The sequence below is a fragment of the Marmota monax genome, unplaced genomic scaffold, assembly GCF_021218885.2.
Source record: "Marmota monax isolate L192 unplaced genomic scaffold, Marmota_monax_Labrador192_F-V1.1 WCK01_AAM20220418_F8-fsc00039, whole genome shotgun sequence".
Classification (NCBI taxonomy): Eukaryota; Metazoa; Chordata; class Mammalia; order Rodentia; family Sciuridae; genus Marmota; species Marmota monax.
Window position 1 is genome coordinate 474,085 of NW_026693602.1, and position 22,870 is coordinate 496,954.

Sequence of the window (22,870 nt, forward strand, 5' to 3'; positions counted from 1 at the left end):
ATGTTCTCTAACAGTCCCAGAGGAGTCCTGGTTACCCCAAATCACATCAAACTAAAGACCTCAGAAAATAGTTCTTAGCAAATAAGACAAAATTGAGCATATCTTATGTAGTGTCCTTCGTGCACTTGGAAATGGAGTTTAAAGTTCTTTTCATTTTCTTTAGGTCTGCAAAAGAATAAAGACTATTGGGCTGGAGTTGTGGCCCAGTGGTAAAGTGCTTGCCCAACACGTGTGAGGCACTGGGTTCGATTCTGAGCACTGCATATAAATAAATAAATAAATAAATAAATAAATAAATAAATAAATAAAATACAGGCTCACTAACAACTAAAAATATATGTATGAAAATAATTTTAAAAAGGAATAAAGACTGTCAACATCTTGAAAAATGTTACAGAGATGGTTTGGAAAATGGATTTTAACCATATTGGCTATAAATGTTAGGTTTCTTGAGGTTCTGGAATATCAAAATTCTCATATTCTGCATGTTCTATGTTAACTCTATGACATAAAGCTAATTCTATAAAGAATATAATATAAAGAATTCTATAAAGAATTAGCTTTATGTCGTACAGTTCTATGGGTTTTGATAAATGCATCATATCTCTGTATCTACCATTATAGCATCATACAAAACAATTTCACCACCCTTACTTTGCTTCTGAGTCCTTTCCTTCCCTTTGGCCCAAATCACTGATCTTTTTAGTGTATCTATAGTTTTGCCTTTTCCAAAAATGTAGCGTAGTTTTAATCATAGAGAGCAGTCTTTCCAGAGTAGCTTCTTTCAATATTTATTTAGATTTCCTCCATGTCTTTTCATTGCTGGACAGCTCATTCCTTTTTCTTACTGAATATTATCCCATTGTACAGGTGGGCCACATTTTATTCATCTACTCAAAGGCATCTCATTTGCTTCCAAGTTTTGGCAATTATGAATAAAGCTGCTGTAATTTCGAGGTGTGGGGGGTTTTGTGTAGACGTAAGTCTTCAACTCAACGGAGTAAATGTCTAAGTATATGATTGCTGGGTCATGTGCTAAGAGTATGCTTAGTTTTGTAAGAAATTGCCAAACTGCTTTCCCAAGTGGCTGTCCTGTTTTGTATCTCCAGTAGCAATGAATGAGACTCCCTTTGCTGAGGGTGTTTTTGGATCTTAACCATCCTAATTGGTGTGCAGTAGTAGTACACGTTGTCTGAACTTGCAATTCCCTAATGACATATAATGCTGAGGATCTTTTCCTATGATTGTTTGATATCTATACATCTTTGCCCACTTTAAAACTGTGTTGTTTGGCTTCTTATTGTTACATTTAACCATATTTTGTATATTTTGGGTAACGATCCTTTATCACTTATCTTTAGCAAATACTTTCTAGTGTTGTGTTGATTTATTTCAAAATAGCTTTATAGTTTTCCTCATATAGGTACTATACAGATTTTATTGGATTTATACCTGAGTATTTTACATATTTGTTGTTAATATAAATGATTATATATTTTTATTTCAAATTCCAGTTGTTTGTTGCTGGTATGTAGGACATTCAGATATTACTGTGGTATCCTGTAATTTTGCTATTAATTGCTTATTAACACCAGTATTTTTTTTTCTTGTCAGTTCTTTGGGATTTTCCACCTAGACAATCATGTCATCTGCAAACAAAAAAGTTTTTTTTTTCTCCTTTCCCAAGTTGTGTACCTTTAATTTCCTTTTCTTGCCTTACTGCAGTGTTATGCTGACTTCCAGCATGATGTTGAATAGGAGAGAGGACATCCTTGTCTCAATCTGATCTTAGGGGGAAATCACCTATTTCTCATTATCAACTACAATGTTAACTATAGTTTTTGTAGCTTTTTTTAAAAAAATCAGGTTGAGGAAACCCCCTCTATTTTTAGTTTGCTGAGGAGTTTTACCTAAAAGATGTATGATTTTGCCAGATGCTTCTTTGGTATCTATTGATTTGATTATGATTTTTCTTCTATAGCTTATTGATGTGATCATTTAAATTAAATAATAATCAAGTGTTTAATTGGCCTCGCATACCTGGTGTAAATTCCATTCATGTGGTATATAATCCTTTTTAGATATTGCTGGATATCTATTGAGAATTTTGCAGAGACATTAGTCTGTACTTTTCCTTTCTTGTAATGTCATTATCTGAGCTTGATATTAGGGTAATACAGATTTGTAGAATGAGTTAGCAAGTATACCCTTCACTTTGGTTTTCTGGAAAAGATTGAAGAGTATTGGTATTATTTATTAAATGTCCAGTGGAATTTACTAGTGAGAAATATCTGGAGTTGGTGCTTTCTTTTTTTATTTTCCTCAAATTTATTCATTACTTATTCAATTTCTTCAGTAGATATAGGCTGTGATGTTTAATTTTATGTGTCAACTTGACTGAGTCATGAGGTGCCCAGCTATTTGGTCAAATATTATTCTGGGTATTTTTGTGAGGGTGTTTTTGGATAAGATTAATACTTAAATCTGCAAACTTTGAGTAAAGCAGATTATTTTCCATTATGGGTGTGGACCTCATCTGAAAAGTTCAAGAACTGAAAACAAAGACTGACCTCTCTTAAGCAATAGAAAATTCTCCAGCAAATATCTTCAGACTTCATCTGCAAAATTGGATCTTCCTGGTCCTATCGCAGATGGCCTTTGGGCTAGAACTATAGTACCAGCTCTCCTGAGTTTCCAGTCCTCCTTCCAGATATCAGTCTTTTCAGCCTCCACAACTGTCAGAGCCACTTCCATACAATGCATCACTTTCTTTTTTTTTTAATTTTTTATTAGTTGCTCAAAACATTGCAATGATCTTGACATATCATACATTTGATTCAAATGGGGTATGTAATCTTATTTTTCCACGTGTACAGATTGCAGGATCACATTGATTATACAGCCACGTTTATACATAGGGCCATATTAGTGTCTATTGTATTGTGCTGCCCTTCTTATCCCCCCTCCTCTCCCCTCCCCTCCCATCACCTCTTTCTACCCAATCTACTGTGACAGGTTTCTCTCTCTTCTATCTTCCCCCTCACATCATTTTATATGTAATTTTGCATAACCATGAGGGTCTCCTACCATCTTCCGTGCAATTCCCCTTCTCTCTGCCATTCCCACGCACCTCTCATCCCTATTTAATGGTAATCTTCTTCTCATGCTCTTCCTCCCTGCTCTGTTTTGAGTCACCTCCCTTATATCAAAGAAGACATTCTGCATTTGTTTTTTAGGGATTGGCTAGCTTCACTTAACATAATCTGCTCTAATGCATCCATTTCCCTGCAAATGCCATGATTTTGTTATTTTTAGGATCTGAACAGACACTTCTCAGAGGAGGATATACAATCAATCAACAAATACACGAAAAAATGCTCATCATCTCTAGCAATCAGAGAAATGCAAATTAAAACCATCTAAGATACCATCTCACTCCAGTAAGAATGGCAGCCATTATGAAGTCAAACAATAACAAGTGCTGTCGAGGATGTGGGGAAAAGGGTACACTTGTACATTGTTAGTGGGACTGCAAATTGGTTCAGCCAATTTGGAAAGCAGTATGGAGATTCCTTGGAAAGCTGGGAATGGAACCACCATTTGACCCAGCTATTCCCCTTCTCGGACTATACCCAAAAGACCTAAAAAGAGCATACAACAGGGACACAGCTACACCAATGTTCATAGCAGCACAATTCACAATAGCTAGACTGTGGAACCAACCCAGATGCCCTTCAATAGATGAATGGATAAAAAAAAATGTGGCATTTATACACAATGGAATATTACAATGCATCACTTTCTATACATAGTCACCTCCCACAGGCTCTTTCTCCAGAGAACACTAATATATAAGCCTATTCGGATTATTTCCCTCTGTGTCCATGGTGGTACTTTCTGTCTCTCAAGCAATTAGTTAATTAATTGTTAATAATATTTTTAAATTATCATTTTAATATCAAAGGTATCAGTAGCAATGACCCATTTTTTATGTTAGTAATTTACCTCCCCCCGCCATTAGCCAGGCTACAATTTTATAAACTTTTATTGACCTTTTCAAAGAACTAGCTTTTGATTTCACTGATTTCTTTATTGATTTACTGTTTTTAATTTTATTAATTCCTGCTTTAATTTTTTTGTTATTTTTTCCCTCCTCCTTTGGACTTAAATTGTTCTTCTTTTTCTAATTTTCAAAGGAAGAAACTTAGATTGTTGACTTTAGATCTTTCTTCCTTTCTAATGTATACATTCGCTACTATACCTTTCCCTCTATTATTCTCCCTATATCCTATAATTTTGATACATTGTATTTTTAATTTTCATATAATGCAATATATCTTAAAATTTCTCCTGAGATTTCATTGAACCATCTGTTTTCCTATAAATATATTATTTAATCTCTAAGTCTTTTGAGATATTTTAATTATCTTTCTGCTATGGATCTCAGGTTTCATTCCATTGAGGTCTGAGTATATCCCTTGCATGTTTTCTACTCAGTTAAATTTGTTCAGGTATGTTTTATGGCTCTGAATGTGGTTTATGTTGCTGAATGGGCTATGTAAGCTACCAATTCAACTTAAAGGAAAAGCTAAAAAAATTAAAATAGACTAAAAATGAATTTACAGATTTAATGAGGTAAATGGAAGCTGAAGCAAGACTATGTAAGAAATTAGCAATAGTTAAGATGGTATTGACTATTGTTCTTTAATTGACTTAAGTTTGTAAAATAAAATTTCAAACTTGATGTACCACACGTACTTGCCTACCCAACCATGTAAACAGTATTTTGTAATACTTTGCATTCAAGTTTTTTCTGAGGTGAGAAATCTGTCTTAAAAATCCTTAGAGAAGAAGACACTGTACTCTCTTAGCTCCAACTCTTCAGTAATGTCCCAGCATGGGGTTGTCCAGCTGTACCTGGTTCTGCACAGTCAGTTAGTAGGCCCTGTGGGATTTAAGACCATGCTTTGCTTGTGGGCACACCACACACACACACACACACACACACACAACATACACACACACTATAAACAACAAAAGTACCAAGGACTGCTGATATTTCAATAACAGAACAATCTATCTCATGCATATTGTTTTTGAGTATCACCTGCCAAATATCTAGTATATTCATCCACGAGTGCATGTGACCATTTTGCCACAAGGAAGATGAAAATGAAGATTACTATTTAGTAGTAGTAGAGACAGTGAGTGACCTGTATTCTCTAGAACTTCTTATTCCGGTAGCATTCCAGTCTTTCAAAAAAAGATGAAAGTCTAGCAGGATTACTCCAACCTCTGGCTCTACCTGTGGCAGGCCCAGCTTCTGGTGGGTTTGGCTGGCTGTCCTGGGTAGTGGGCCTTTTATCTCCAAAGTCTCTAAGCCGACTGGCTTTGTTCTTACCCATGCAAACCCAGTGCCCAGAAAGTCACATTAGATCTTCAAGGTGTGTCCAGAGATTCCACAAAATGAACTCAGGAGCTGTCTGCAAAGACTTTAAAAGTGAATCTTGTTCTGTAGGATGTTTAGCCACTCCTTGTTGCAGTTGTTCATGAAAAGAAGGGTATCATGCACATACAATGGTATCTCTTATCTGCTCCAAACATCCTCCCCACCCCCCCAACTCCTTAGAAATTAAAAGCTGCTCCTGGGTTGGAGCATTAAGCATAATATGGCTCTTGTTGTTTTGAGCTAAAGAGTTCAGTGCTGCTGTGGATCTGCACATAAGTCTCTTGGTCCTGCAGCTGACTCAGGGGCTGTCTGTCTGGAGTCAGTGGGGACGGGTCACACTTAGCCCTACCCTCCTGCCAATCCCAGCACTGAGAAGGCCTTATCTGTTCCCAAAGAAAACCTATTTCCCTGGGAGCCAAGACACTGAGAATATTCTTTAAGATGATGTATTAAGCTAACTGAGGAAAATCAACTGAGATGGATGATGTAGTTTATGGAATAAAAGGAGATCCAGGTGAACAAGAGGAGAGTTCTTTCCAAGTGTCACCACTAAATGTTTGCCCTTTTCCTGTTTCTGTCATTCAATTCCTGGCACTACCACCCTGAGAAGAACTGGTACTGGTTCCAGTAAGTCGGAGGGTGGTGTTACCCTGCTTGGGGATGGTTTCACTTTTGCTTTGCTTCCCTAAGAAACTTCTAAACACCTACAGCAATAAGGCAGAGCCAGGCAGCGGGCTGCACTGGAAGGGGGAGCCCTACATTCTGGTTTAGGCTCTGCTAGGCAGGGCCTTCTCTGGGCCTCAGGTTTCTTTGCCTCTAGGATTGCCCACTTCCAAAACGGGTGAGGTAGAATACAATATCTCACCTTTTACTGGATTTGGAGTTTATAGGATGTTTTCATACACATTTGCTTTTTATATAGGACAGAAACTATGATCTTTATATAATAGGTATAAAAACTGAGGCGAAACTAAGTATCTTACCCAAGATTATATACCTCAAGTGTAATTAAACCAGAACCCAATGTAGAGATCTGGGTTCTAAATTCAGTGTGGGCTTTTAATTTTTTCTTCTGTTTTTTGGAAAAGCTTTTTTTTAAATTGTGGTAAAACATGCAAGATATAAAATTTACCATCTTACCTATTTTAAAGGGTGCATTTATGAGGTAGGAGGGATAGTCGCACTACCCTGTGAACTTTATCACCATCCATATCCAGAATGTCTTTATCATCCCAAACTGCTATTTGGCTACTTGTTAAACACTGACTCACGTTTACCATCCAGCCTCTGGCAATCACGATTCTACTTTCCATCTCCATGAATTTGACTACTCTGAGTCCCTCATGCAAATGGAATCATATTATATTTGTCCTTTTATGACAGGTTCATTTCACTTAACATAAGGTCCTCAATGCTCCTCCATGTTGTAAGATGTATAAGAATTTCCTTCCTCTCTAAGCATATTCCATTGCATGTTTTAAAAATTATTTTTAATTGTAGATGGACACAATACCTTTATTTTGTTTATTTAGTTTTTTTACGTGGTGCTGGGGTTCGAACCAGGGCCTCATGCATACTAGGCAAGTGTTCTACTGCTGAGCCACAGCCCCAACCGTTGATTGCATGTTTATACAACACTTTGCTTTTCCATTCCTCTATGATGGACTCAGGTTGTTTCAACCTCTGGCTCTTGTGAATCGTGCTCCTATAAATATTGGTGTACACATATCTAGGCAAATCCCTGCTTTCAGTTCTCTTGAATATACACCCAGAGAAGTAGAATTACTGGATCTTATAATCATTCAATGTTTTATTCACATTTTTATTTCTCTACTTTTAACAGGCAAAGTCCACTGTTCTTTTAAAATGAAATAGAAAATAATTTCCCACATCTTGTTATTTACATTGGAAATGACATTTTCTTCTAGATTTAAAAAAATTGACCAGGGTATTCTTTTGGTGCTGGGGCCTTACTGATTCAGGACATCACTGGTGATAAAAATATGCCTTGGATTTATTTTGTCCTTTGCTCCTGATGCAAAGTGTTACATTGATGCTACCTCATCTACTTCTTCCAGGACTGTTAGAGGAAGGCCAAGAGCAGGTATCATTAACCTCATCTTACAAGTGACAAAAATGAGGTTCAAGAAGGTGAAGAGATTTTCTTCAGGGAGAATGGAGTGTTAATAAAATGAGATTCCAGCTTTCTGATTCTCAATGCTCAGACAGGTCCTGTACACATAAATGGAATATATTGTCAAATAATTCTAGTTTGATGCTTATATGATATGTATATTATTCTGGGTTCTCTGGAGGAATAGAACCCATAGAATATGCACAAAATATAAGAGGGGGCTAATTAGCTTGGTTTACAGGGCCAGAGGCTAGATAGTTCCACAATGGCTGTTTATAGGCTGGAGAGCTGGGAAGACCAGTAGTTATTCCACGCAAGAAGCTGGAAGCCCCAGCACAAGAGGGACCGATGATGCAGCCCCAGTCTGAAGCCCCAGGCTGAAGACTGGAAGTCCCCGGAGAGCCTCTGGCGCTACTCTACTTTTAAAGGCTGAGAAAAACTGGAATCTGACATCCATGAGCAAGAATAGCAGCAAGATTCACACCCACTCCAGAAGGGTGGACCGTGTGCCTGCCTGAACATCCCCTTCCTCCTCCTCCCCTCTTCCTCCTCCTCCTCCTTTGCCTTCTGCTTTTGTTCTCTTCAGGCCCCCAGCCTACTGGACAGTGCTGCCCACACTCAGTTCACTGACCCACACCCCAGTCTTCTCTGGAAACATCCTCCCTCCCACACAAACTCAGAAGTATGCTTTAACCATTTCCTGGGCATCCCTCAAACCTGTCAGGTTGACATTTAAGGTGAACTCTCTCATTACCTGTTTTGTACACTGAGAAAGGTCTCCAAAAGTCTATGAAATGCTAATGATATTACTAACCTCTAAGGAAAGGGTAAGGAAGATCCAAAAAAAAGCAGAATATTTTACAAAAATCAATCAGAGAGTTCTAGGAAATTATTAACAACTCAATTACACAACCATATCATGATTATTATGAAAGCAGAAACTTAAGTGGAAACACTAAAGTTGTTTTTATGAAAGTTCAATGTGATGCTTTACATCAATTTGAAAATATGAAAGTTTGAAAAAAAAAAAAGTTCCTTGAACACGAGTGCGGCATGTTCTCATGACTGAGCTGCTGCTACTCAAATACAGGCCTAGGTCCTGTCTTGGGTGTGCTGAAGGTTAAGGTCGATGTCAGTGACCTTTCGTCATTTTCCTGTTTGGGGGAGGTTGCTCATCATCCTTCTGATTTACTTGCCTCTCCATCTCTAATGCATTTAACCTTCAGTTCCCTCTCAAAGTGACATCTGACCCACGATAACCTCTCTGTTCCCTTTTCCCACTTGCTCCCAATGCATAAGCACTCTTCTCGGCACACTTAGCTCACGTTCTAGCGTGCGGTCCGTCTTTCTCTCTCTAGGCTGTGAGCACTGGGCGCCAGGCTCTGTCCCATTCTTGGTTTCTCTGCTGCTTGCCATGTTGTCCCACATACAACACAGACTCGGCATTTATTTGCTAAATGAAAACAATACAATAATAGGAACAAATCAAAAAGTCCAAGTTGATCTTCCAAGGCATGCTCATCCTTTGACTGACACAGGTGTCTCCTTCCCTTCCAAAATCAATGCCTCTGTCCTCTCCCCTCAGGTTGTTGTTAATGCCACTCTGCTGCCCACCACCCACCCCCCAACATTCTAGACTGGAATGGGGATTAGAAACGAGGGTCCATTTTCGGATAGAGCGTTAATCTCTAGTATATATAAAGAACTTAAAAAAAAAAAACTTCACACACGCACACACCCAAAAACAAAACAAAAAAACCCCAAATAACCCAATCAATAAATGCGCACTTCACACAAGAAGAAAGCAACAATGAAAAAAATGTTCAACATCTCTAGCAATTAGAGAAATGCAAATTAAAAATACAGTGAGATTTCCTCTCACTCCAGTCAGAATGGAAATTATCAAGAATACAAGTAACCATAAATGCTGGCAAGGATGTGGGAAAAAAGGTTCACTTATACATTGCTGCCACCTGGGACTGCAAACTGGTGCCACCAATCTGGAAAGCAGTATGGAGATTCCTCAGAAAACTTGGAATGGAACCACCATTTGACCCAGTTAATCCATTTCTTAATATATACCCAGAGGACTTAAAGTCAGCATACTACAGTGACACAGCCACATCAATGTTTATAGCAGCTCAATTCACAATAGGTAAATTATGGAACCAACAAAGGTGCCCTTCAACAGGTGAATGGGTAAGGAAACTGTGGCGTATGTATACACAATGGAATATTACTCAGACAAAAAGAAGAATGAAATTATGGCATTTGCCAGTAAATGGGTGGAACTGGAGACTGTCATGCTAAGTGAAATAAGCCAATCCCCCAAAACCAAATATCTCTGATATGTGGATGCCAACACACAATAAGAGGGAGGCAGAATAAAAGTATTTTGGATTAGACAAAGGGGAATGAAGGAAAGGGGGGGGTGAGAATAGGAAAGACAATAGAATGAATTGAACAGAACTTTCCTATGTTCTTACATGAATACACAACGAGTGTAACTCCACATCATTGCAACCACGAGAATGAGAGGTTATACTTTATGTATGTATGTCAAAATACACTCTACTATTCATGTATAACTAAAAAGAACAAATAAAAAATTTTAAAAAGAAATGAGGTGCAGTCATTAGGACAGGCTAACCTTTGGATCAGAAGAGGAGTCAGGTGAGAAGGTAGGGGCAGCACAGAGCAGGAAACTCTCCTAGTTACACCTTAGCCCTAGAACTAAGGTTGCTAAGAGACATTTGACTGCTGCATAATCCCTGCACAGCCTCAGAATAACCTGGATGGTCTGAAACAAAACAATGAAAAACAATTCTAGAACCCTGCTGGATCAACATTAGCAAGGACGGGCCAGGCCTGTGTTTTTCACAAGCACCCTCGCTGATCCTAGTGCCAGCCCCTCACCTCTGCCTATCTTCCTTCCTAATAGGCTCTGGGGTGAGCCAAGAAGGGGAATTGAGGGGGTGGGTCTTGGGAGACTTTAAAGTGGCTGAAACATGGAAGGGAAGTCCTGAGTTTTAGTAGCTAGAAGGCTCAACATTTAATTGATGAAGCAAACTGAGTCTTAGCCAAGGTCACAGAGCAGCTAGTAGAGCTGGGACTCTAACCCAGGCTATCTTATTCCCAGATATGTCTCCTTATCTCCTGAAAAATCCTGCCTAAACTGTGCATTCTAAAGAATGTTAAGCTAACATCCACGTCTAGGAGACGGGAAAAGCTAGAGGCAAGTTGAGACCCATCACACCCAGGAAAGCCCAGGGCCATCTTCTGAAGCTCCTGTTGGGCCTCTGAGGCTTTGCCTCAGTCTCAGTTCCTCTAGCCATAAAATGCAGATGGTATTTCCATACCTTCTTCTTTGCACTGCAGTGAAAATTAATTGGGCCATGTTTATTGTGCTCTTTGAAGATGAAAAGCTTCAGCATTAAGTAGGGAGAACTATCAACATGATCCCACATCTCTTGATTCTATTCCACAGATTGGAACTATAAATTCTATTAGAACCTCCTCCTCCTCCTCCTCCTCCTCTTCCTCCTCCTTCTTTTTTAATTTTCTGTTATTTCTAAATTGGTCAAAACCAGGACCTAGTGGAATTGCTTGAGCTTTCCAAACTGGAAATGGTTTGGAGGATCTAATTGCTGGCTAGGATTGGCGAAGGGAGGGAAGAAGCATGTCTGAACACAACTCCAAGCATTCCTCGGTCTGCCCCTCAACCTGGAATCCTGAGGCTGTCTCGGGCTTGGCTTTGACCTTGGCTTCTTGAACTGTGTATTTATAGCCTCAGACCTCCTGGCCCTTCCATTCTCCCTCACCACCGCCCTTCCCTTCCTCCTCCGCTTCCACCCTCAGGCACACAATCCCACTAAGCCTGCGATGTTGGAGGAGTTGTAAATGTACCTTTTAATGCAGTATTTGACATTTTTAACTCTGCTTTACAGAAGTGCTAAATGCGAAATATCTGCTGTTTAAAAAGCTGATCCTCACCCTTTGCCAAAGATAGCAATAGACAATGAAAGAGAGAATAGCTTTTAGTTCTAAAGAAGTTAGCAGAATTAAAATTAAATACTGCTTTTAAGACAATGGTAAAAATATGATCTGTCTTTAAATAAATATATTTTAAAAGAGTATAATTGCTAAGGAACCACTTCTTTTGAGAAATAGAACTAAATGGAAATATATGTTCAATTTGAAGGCTTGAAACTTTGTTTACCATTCTGGCCAAACTTCTCAATTCCTTTAAATTGAAAATGCCCCAGAGTACATACTTGACCTTCGCTGAGATGAGAAGTTGGGACACTTTGCCTTTGGGATCCAAATGTCCAACACTGAGCTCCTTCTATCACTGTTCCCGGTAGGTGCAAATAGGAGTTGTCCTGATATTTCCCATTTATTCCTTCTCCAATCTGTGGGGAGAGAAGGGAGGAGGAGAGAAGGCAAGAGGGGTGATGTCCTGAAGTCTGAGAGTGGCCACCTGCTACCACCACAGAGGTGACAGGGTCAAGGGCTGGAAAATGATACATGCATTGCATTGTGGTCCTAGGTTTGTCAGAGAAAAGGACGGGTTTACCTCTTAGCACAGACACTTCTATATATATACAGGGTGAACATCCCTGTTCTGAAAATCCAAAATCCAAAATGCTCCAAAATCTGAAACATGTTGAGTGCTAACAGAATGGGAAAGGCAGCGGAGCACAACAGACACTAGTATGGCAATTTGTAAATCAATGGATGTGTAACTGATGTGAATCTGCAATCTGTGTATGGGGTGAAGGTGGGAGTTCATAACCCACTAGAATCAAAGTGTGGAATATGATATGTCAAGAAATTTGTAATGTTTTGAACAACCCACAATAAAAAATTAAAAAAAAAAAAAAAAAAGTACACGATGAGAAAAACAAGAAGGATAATGAGAGGACAAAGAACAGATTTAGTTTTTGGATGCATCATTACTAGAAGTTGTCCAGAAAAGAAAAAAAAAACAACAACTATGATTCTATAATTTAATTAAGTAATCTGGTTTTATTTTTTTCTTTTTCTTTGATTATAAAGAGCCAGAACCCTACGACACCTGATTGAACTGTAAGCATCTTCCTGCATTCTGTTTATCTGAGGGCTTAAGTTGAAAATCTTGGTGGTGAGGGAATAATTTTAGAAAGGGATTCCAGATGCACTAAGCCTATTTCTATTGAGACACATTCCTTTTTGGCCTTTGGAAAAGAGGTGACTGCAAACATGGAATTTACATTACTGAATACATGTAACTCTAGGTGAGGTATCCGTGCAGCATTTAGCAGAGGCCTGGAGGATAAAGGGCACTTTTTTAAAAAAAAAAATTAATTGTAGGTGGCCAAAATATCTTTATTTATTTTTAGGTGGTGCTGACGATCGAATCCAGTGCCTCACACATGCAAGGCAGGTGCTCTACTAGGGCTGGAAGAAGACCCTGCAGAGGGTATTGTCCCAGCAGAAGTCTACTCTGGGCATTCATCAGGTCCACTTGGAACCTGAAAAATTTCTGGACCAATGACATTGGCACCAACTGCTTTTATTGTTATTTTGAGCCCTGAGGAGCAGTAGTTAGAACAGCTGCTTGCAGAGGCCAGACCGAAAGACATTCAAGAGAAGCATGACATGGATAAGAGTTAAGAAATACTCCAAAAATACTGTGGCAACCTGGAGAACATCAGCAAATCTACATCCGTCAATCAACTCGGCTCTCCCACCTTCCTTTTCTCATATCCAGGTATGGATACGATGGAGAAATAGCATGATGTTGTTAGGAATCCTACGGTATTTAATTCACACTGCATCCAAACCATTATCACACTATAAATTCTAAGATAGATCAAATCAAGATCACATGCATTCCTAGGTTTTCCTCTCTTCTATCACCACATTTCGACTTACCTTTTGAATCAGTATATCAGGACCAAATTGTAAACATCCACCATAGGCAGGTAGACACCATATGGAACCTCTGACCTCATAGGAGTTCAGAATGTACTAGGGAAGGCAAGAAATAAAAGAAAAACAGTACGGAATACATAACCCAAGAGAGACAGATGTCTCCAGGTGGTTAGCAAATGTGTTGCTATGACAGCAGAGGAATTATAGATCAAAGTGAAGTGGACTGCAGTGTGCTCTCAAATTTCTTGAACAAGACGTGACTTGAAAACCTTGGAAAGGAGGTAAGACTTTGCTGGTTCAAGGAGACAGGCAAGGAGAGGGTAGTTTAGGTGATAGTTTTGGAGGAAGCGAAGGAATATAAGTAGATGAAGCTTTTATCCTTTTCTTCCTCTTCTTTACCCCGAACTCACAGTTTTCAAAGACGATTAGAAAGTCATAGATAATAACTGGAAAATGTCTGGAGGAATGGGTATTAGTTTAACAGCATTTTTTCTTTTTTATCCTTGCATACCGTTGTTCGCTCTAGCTTCTGAACTGTTAAATGCAATGCAGCTCTGGCCTGGGACCATGCCAAGGAAAATACTAACTCCACATTTTTTAGAAGAAATTAAATTTTACATAAGATACCATGTAGTGTAGCCTTTGATTGAAAGTAACAGAAGAGGCACTTCAACAAAGAACAAATATTATCCCATGTAATAAGAAGTGCAGAGGTTGAGAATATTCCCCAGGGTTGGTTAATCCAGTGCCTTAACAACACCATCAAGGTCTAGGTTCCCGCCCAGATGTCATCTCTGCCCTCCTGGGGACACATGACTTTTGATCTCAGATCAGCTCTCTCATGGTTGCATGATGGCTGCAGCAGTTCCAGATGTCCCATCAAGGCATGAAAAGGCCCCAAGGTGGAAGACACCTTCTCTGCCTCCCTGGATATATTCTTTCCAAGACCAAGCCATATGTCTTTTGATAAACCAGTCACTTAAGAGGAATGTGATTGCCATGACTGATTCAGACCAACAAAGATTTACCTCTGCATTACACCAGAAAAGGAGGGACACCAGACAAAACAAGAGCCTTAAAAAGAGAAGGAAGGGGAGGAAGGGGAAGAAGGTAGATGTTGTTGCCAGGCACGGTGGCACACACCTGTAATCCTGGAAGCTCAGGAGGCTGAGGCAGGAGGATTGCAAGTTGGAGGTCAGCCTCAGCAAATTGGCAAGGTACTAAGCAAGTTAGTGAGACTCTGTCTTAAAAAAAAAAAAAAGGACTGGGGATGTGACTCAGAGGTTAAGTCTCCCTTGGTTCAATTCCCAGTACCCTCCCCCCTCAAAAGTAGACATTGTTGCAAAATCTGGCCACAGATTCTTTGATACTCCTACCCTTTCAAGAAGTTGAACCAGTTCCCACCCTCCTTTGGGTTACATCACAGCCAAACAGCCAATGGAAAGGCTTATGGGGTGAGGAGCTGAGGTCTCCTGCCAACAGGCCTGTGAAGCACCATCTTAAAGGTAGACCTCTGACCCCTTCAGATGCCTGTGGTCACCACCAACAGCCTGCCTTCGAGTGTTTGAGGGACCCTGAGCCAGGACAATCCAGACAAGCCACTCCTGAATTCTTATCCACAAAAACTGTGGGACAGTAAATGTTGTTTTCAACCACTACAGTTTAAGGTAATAGCCAACAGATTGAGGAACCAACCAGGATAACTGTCTCCTTTAGGAAACTCGGGTGCTCATTTTGTAATGGAAATCATATAAATGTCTTGTGATTGTGTGAGTAAAGTGAGAAGAAACTGTTTTGAGTCAATCTGATGAAGTGGAAAGAATATAGATTTAGAAATGAATAGAATGCTGGTTTTGTCACACACACACACACACACACACACACACACACACACACCCCTTGTAAATAATTTCATTACTCCATGAATACAGGAAATTCTTCATTTATTTATTTTTATATTGTACTGAGTATTGAACCTACGGCCTTGCATGTGCTAGGTGAGCTCTCTACCGCTGAGCCACAACCCCAGCCCTTCAGGAAATTCTTAAATTTTACTTTGTTTCAGTTTAGTATAGCACAGCATTAAGAGAAACAGCTCGTAGCAGCTCAAATCACAATAGCTAAACTATGAAACCAACATAGGTGCCGTTCAAAAGACGAATGGATAAAGAAAATGTGGGATATATATATATATATACATATATATGTATATATATTTTTTTCAATGGAATATTACTCAGCTTTACAGAAGAATGAAATTATGGAATTTGCTGGTAAATGAATGGAGTTTTGGACAATATCATGCTAAGCAAAATAAACCAATCCCATAAAACCAAAAGCCGAATGTTTTCTCTGATATGCAGATGCTAATTCACAATGGAGGCCGCTAGGGAAGAATAAATTTACTTTAGGTAGAGGGGAGTGAAGGGAGGGGAGGAGATATGGAAATAGGAAGGATTGTAAAATGAAACAAACATCATTACTTTATGTACATAAATGACTGCATGACCCATGTGATTCTATACGTACCATCAAAAAGTGAGAAATGGTCCATTTACATATGGTATACCAAAGTGCATAAATGCATTCTACTGTCATGCTTAACAAATTAAAACAAATTAATTTAAAAAAAGAACCAGCTCTAGAGTTAAATGCCTTAGGTTTAAATCATAGTTTAGTCACTTATTAAACAATTATTCTTAGAGGAGTGATGTTACTATTTTAAGCCTCCACTTCCTCATAGTTTTGTTGAGGGAATCAAATGAAATAATGCAGGTAAATCCCTTAGTGTGGCAGTATTCAGTAAACTCTCAGTAAAAGCAAGTAATTGTGTTGTATAGTATATATTTTATAAAATATAGAAAACTTTTGACACGACAGAACAGTAGTTCTTGTGTATTTTATAGATAGTTTATAGTCTGTCTTCTATATAATCAATATGTGAAGTGCATTTTATAAGGACTCAGAGTACTCTTATTATTTTAAAGTTTTAGAAGTTTGTCCCTGAGTTTTGCCCTGGATCGGGAAGACAACTCCAAATTACACTCTCATTCCTACAGGAAGTTACAGTCAGCTGTATGGTGATCTATTTTCACATGTGTTTCTAGAAGTGCTTCACAGTGGGAAATTGGGCGCCCTAAACTTTCTTCTGTCTCACACAGAGTACAGCCTGTAGTAGGTCCTCCTTTTTTTTTTTTTCTTAAGGCAGCTCTTTATGAGTGATAGAGATTTAAGTCAGCTTCTACTTGTTCATGAGCCATTGATATTACTGTCCACCAGATGCTCAGATCTGGTTCTGCCAGTTTGGAAGCTCCCTCTCCCCAGCTCTCCCTGACTCAGTTCGCTGGCCAGACAGTCAGCCGTCCTCTGGCAGGTTGCAGCCTTCCACACTCACCCACATCTGCGGTGGTGAATTCCCTCTGGCCTTGGTCAGTTTCCTGGGATGACTTTCCAAAATCAATACCCAATGTTCATATTTGCGCTGGCACCTGCTGATTGACTTAGGTAAGACTCAAATGTGGCAATGGGGTAAGACTATCCTGAACTTTCTATTTTCTAGTTGTGTAGCCAGGGTCACCTGAGGTTCCAGACCAACTCTCCAGCTGGAAGCACAGAATATTCTGGGCAGAAACCTGTGCCAATAGGCATGAGCTAGGCCTGGCAATTGAGAGCTGAAGGGTCGAATTCCCTGTGCTCTTAGGTTTTGGATTTTTAAATAAAGCTTTGTTTTATGTGTTAACATTTTAAAACCTGGATATTTCGTCGTTTCTTTTTTCTTATTTTGCTACCATCAATTCTTTTTTTGTTTTGTTTTGTTTGTTTGTTTGGTGGGGGGGTACCAGGGATTAAACCCATGCTTTACCAACTGAGCCACATCCCCAGCCCTTTTTTTACATTTTATTTAGAGATGGGGTCTCACTGAGTTAGTGGGCCTCCCTACGTTGCTGTCTCTGACTTCCAGCTTGTGATCCTGCTGGGATTTTAGGTGTGTGCCTCCACGCCAGGTACCATCAATTCTTTTACAGCCACAGAATAGCCATTCAAAGGTGTCTTGTTCTCCCAACAGTCTGAATGGGAGTATATTCTAAGTATTCTTGGTTTACTCTATTGTGATTTTAAGTGTGAATTACTTGAAAAAAAATTTACATCTTGACGCAATTTATATTGCTGCTGTTCTCCTGGCCCCATTCCTCAGGATTCTGTGTAAGTTGATTAGGGTCCCCTCTTCTTGCCTGAGTTTTCCAGACTAGATTCCTGATTTTTATATGGCAGTATTAATTCGGTTTGTTCTGCATTCCTGCCATTATTTTAGGTGTCCATCTGCCTCAGGATCTGAACCTGCCTGTTTATCTTACATCTTTTACATACCACTTCTTTTCAGTCGTGCAAAATCGTGCTCTTTCTGGGGAAAAAGGCACTGTGCTTTATGTAAGTTGAATATTTCCAAATCCCAACACCTAAGACTCCCAAATTCAGTGCTTCATAGGTTTTAGGAAACTCAGGTATGGATTGGTTTGTATAAGAAATTAATCTTTTTTTATATAATGTTCAGTAAATTTCAAATCCGAGACCTTGAGATTCCCTATTATAATTCTTTTCAAATTTAATATTTGACAGAATCAACAGAATGCAAAGGCAACCTATGGAATGGGAGAAAATATTTGCAAGTCATACACCTGGGAAGAGTTACTATCTAAACTATGCAGAGTTCCTACATCTCAGCAACAGAAGTAACGCACCCACAAATGTGCAAAGGACTTGAACAGACATTTCTCCAAACAGGATGTATAAATAACCAAAGAGTGTTCGGAGTCACTAGTCGTTAGGAAAATGCAAATTAGAACTACAATAGATATCTACCCAATTAGAACTACAATAGGTACCCACCCATCAGGATGGCCACTATCAAAAAACAAAAACAGAAAATATCAATATTGGTAATGCTGTGGAGAAAAATGAAGCCCTTGCACATCATCGGTAGGAACAGAAAAAATGCAACTGCAATGGAAACAAACAGCAATTTCTCATAAAAATAGAATTATCATATGATTTGGTAATGCTGAGTATATATCCAAAGTAATTTATAGCCACCTCTCAAAGAGATATTGGTATACTCATATACATAGCAGCATCATTCACAATAGACTAGAGGTGGAAGCAACCCAAATGTCCATGAACAGGTGAATAAATAAACAAAATGTGGTGTATAATTACAATGGAATATTATTCAGCCTTGAAGAGGAAGAAAATTCTAACACATGCTACCATGTGAATGAGGACAGTGTGCTAAATGAAAGAAGTCAGGAACAGAAAGATAAATTCTGAGTGACTCTACTATGTAAGGTACTTAGAGTAGCAAATTTGGTAAAATCAGAAAGGAGAATGGTAGTTGAAGGAACTGACAGAAGACAGAAAATGGAGTGCTGTTGTTTAAAGCTAATTCTATTTTTGTGACAAGCTGTTGTATGTTTTCCATAGCAAATGCAGCATTTTATATTCCTAGGAATGGAGCTTCAGTTATGCGAATGTTCTGGAGATTGACTGCACAATAATGCAAATGAATATACATAACACTACTCAACTACATTCTTGGAAATCTTTGTGATGGCAAACTTTACATTGTGTGTTTTTTATATTATGATGAAAATATTTAGTATTTATGTTTCACATACCTGTGGTAACTAACATGCATAAATATTTTCTTAGGAATGTCATGACTTAATGAGGGTCATATTTTACTTACCCAGCTTTACAGCTAAATGGACTTGACCTTCCACTTCTAACCAGCTTCAACTACTCAGCCAGGACAGGCATGAGATACATAAGATCCCAATACTCAGAGTAGCTGCATTGATTATTGATGATGACCTTGTGGTACTAAGTGCTTATTTGTATTGAATACCTCTTTGTAGCCAGGACTGTTCCCCACTGAGTATTTCTACCTCTTTTCCACTGAGCAGGGGAATGGGTTTGGCTAAGAAGACCAACATCCTTGTGGGGTGGAGGGGTGGAGGGTTGCTTGCTTCTGTGACTTGGGTTTTTGCAGCAGGCTTTCTATGCTCTTGTGCCAGCCTCTACGAGGACACATGGACAGCCACCCAGAACAGGGAAGAAGGCTGTTCCCACTAGCAGAAATCTTGGAAATGGAGGCACAGAGGTTCACCGGGTGCACAGGCAGGAGAGAGATTCTTAGCAGAGGGAAACCACAGGAGCAGAACATGCAAGTGAGAAACGCTAAGTGGTATTTAGTGAGCAAAAGAGGACTGGGCTTGAATTTCAGGGGATGGATGATAGGAAACAATTCATCTCACTCTTCTTTTTAAACCCAGTTCCTGGCGATAAATTCTGTTGAACTGAAAAACATTGAGGTATGTTTGTCTTTGGTTGAAGAGCGAAGTATTGAGAAAGTTTATAAACACACACACAGAAAGATGATTATCATCAGGCAAGTCCAGACACTCTGGTCCACCAGCCTGACCTATCTGGCAAGAGTCCATCAAGGTGATTTTGCCCAATCACATTTAGGATCACTTGACTCCTTTCTTCTGAGACACTAATATTCATTTTTTGTCTGTTTGCCTGTTTGTTTGTTTGTTGTTATTGTTGTTGGGTTTTTTGTTGTTGTTTTTGTTTTTGTGTATCAGGGATTGAACCCAGGGGCACTTAACCACTGAGCCACCTCCCCAGCCTTATTTCATTTCATTTCGAGCCAGGGTCTCACCAAGTTCCTTCAGGCCTCACTAAGTTGCTGGGGCTGACTTTGAACTCACGATCCTCTGCCTCAGCTTCCCAAGTCTCTGGGATGGCAGGCACCCAGCCTAATATCTATTTTTTAAAAATAAGAATTTCACGTCATCGAAGGGCCAAACAGTATTTTAACAAAATCAAAGAAATTATAACAACGCCATCCAGTTAAGCAACTGCAAGTACATCAAGACCAAAGACATCCAGGAGTATTCTTTCCAAAAGAGCCTTAGCCTCCCATCCCCTGATTATATGGGACCCAAAGAACACACACCGGCCGGGACAAGTTCAAGAGGACTGAAGGAGGAAGACAAATCACCAGGATGCGTTCCCCACCTTGGGCTCCCTGCAGGGGTGGCTTCCAGCTTCAGCCCAGGAAGGACTCTTCCCACTGTGCGCGACATGCATGTGCGCGTGCATGTGCGTGTGGCCAGGTCTTTGCAGCCTGCCATTTCCCAAATCTCCACTAAGTACCTAAAAGCCATTGTAGCACCGCGTTTCACACTTCAGGATGGAATATTGCAGTAAGATAAGGGGAATAAGCAGCTTTATGATTCTTGCAGAAGCCACCATGAGAACCCCAAAGAGGGTTTATTTCTATTTGCTTCACCATGACCCTTTTCAATTTCTGAGTTTTGTTAAAATTTAAATTTAAGTTTTATCTTGGCAATAACACAACAAAATCTACCCTCTGAACATATATTTAAATGTCCAACAGTGTTGTTGTATTGCACGATGTCATACAAATCTTAAGAATTTACCTACTTGTATAGTTGAAATTTTATGCCTATCGACTGGCAACTCCCATTTTTCCATGCCCACCCCCAAACAATGGCCATTCTGCTCTCTGCTTCTGAGTTTGACTATTTTAGGTACATCATATAAGTGGGATTGCAGCCTTTGTCCTTCTGTGATTGGTTTATTTCACTTATCGTAATGTCTAGAAGTTTCATCCATGTTGTTGTATAGTCGACATCTTTCCAATGACTGTATAATATTCCATTGAGTGTATATACCACATTTTCCTTGTTCATTCATCTCTCAGTAGACACTTAAATTGTGTACTCATCTTGGCTATTGTGAACAGTGCTGCAAGGAACATGAGATTGCAAATATCTCCTCAAGATCTGGTTTTAATGATTTTTGATAAATACCCAAATGTGGGATTGCTGAATCCTATGGTCCTAACTTTTTAAGACACTGCCACGTGATTTCCTGTGGTGGCTGCCCCACTTTGCATTCTCACCCACAGTGCTTAATGGCTCCATGTTCTCCCCATTCTCACTGTTACTTGATTTTAGGGTTTGTTGGTTTCTTTGATAATAGCCATCCTGATAAATGTGAAGTGATAGCTCATTCTCCTTTAGATTTGTGTTTCTGTGATATTCAGCATTTTTTCATACTCTTATTGACCATTTATTTATACAACACCTTTGGAGAAATGTCTATTCAAGTCCTTTGTACACTTTATAATTGGGTTACTGGTTTCATTGTTGTTGAATTGTGGGAGTCTTCATATTCTGGATATTGACCCTTTATCAGATATGTATCTTATAACTGTTTTCTCCCATATAACTGTTAGGTCACCACTTTACTCTGTTGATTGATTTTCTGTTTGGAAGCTTTTTTTGTTACTGGTGATTGACCTCAAGGGCACTCGATCACTGAGCCACATCCCCAGTGGTATTTTGTATTTTATTTAGAGACAGAGTCTCACTGAGTTGCTTAGTGCCTCATTTTTGCTGAGGCTGGCTTTGAATTTGTAATCCTCCCGCCTTAGCCTTCCAAGTCATTGGGATGACAGGGAGGCCCCACCATGCCTGGCTGTCCTGAGACTTTTAAAAAATAAAATCAACCTCACCTTTTACCTTTTCTGCCTTTGGGTCTCCCAGTTGATAAACTGATTTAAAAAAAAAAAAATCTGCAGGAGACCCAGTTAGTTCCAGAATGGCTGTCCACATCTTCTTCACATCAGGGGTGTGAAAGTTTATCTTATGTTGGGAAATCTCAGCTTGAGATTACGTGCTGAGTTTTCTCCCTGCAATGCCTCACTCTAACTTCTTTATTATTACTATTATTATTTTTGTGTGTGAGCTCCACAGTTTTAACTGTAGCTCAGCAGCTGCAAGATTTTAGACTTTTGAGGCTATGTTAAACAGTAGTGTTTGGTTAGGGAAACCCAAGATACTGTCCATAGCATGCTTCAAGTTTTTCTTTGTCCGAAGAACTAGCAGCATAGTTGTGCATTTTGAGTGAGAAAGCAGACACAGAATAATGAAATGTGGCAAAAACAATAAGGTTTCAATGAGACATCTTGCTTTGTCCCCTTATTGGTTCATAAGTTTTGGTTTTTTTTTTTTTTTAAGGCAATGACTATGTCTGATTGATTTGGCATCGTGAAAGGATAGTTTTAGGCTTTCATAAAGGTAAATTCTCAAAGAGAGCTTTATAAAATAAGTAAGTATATTAGTAAGAAAAAAATAACCCTGAGTTCTAAGGTTGTTAGCTTTTAGCCAAAAACACAGTGCAAGAGGCATTCAGAGCTGTCACTGCAAATATATTCTCATTTGTTCACCTATCTCCCTCTTGACATTAGAAGCAGAGGATCTGATAATCAGAACTGTTGT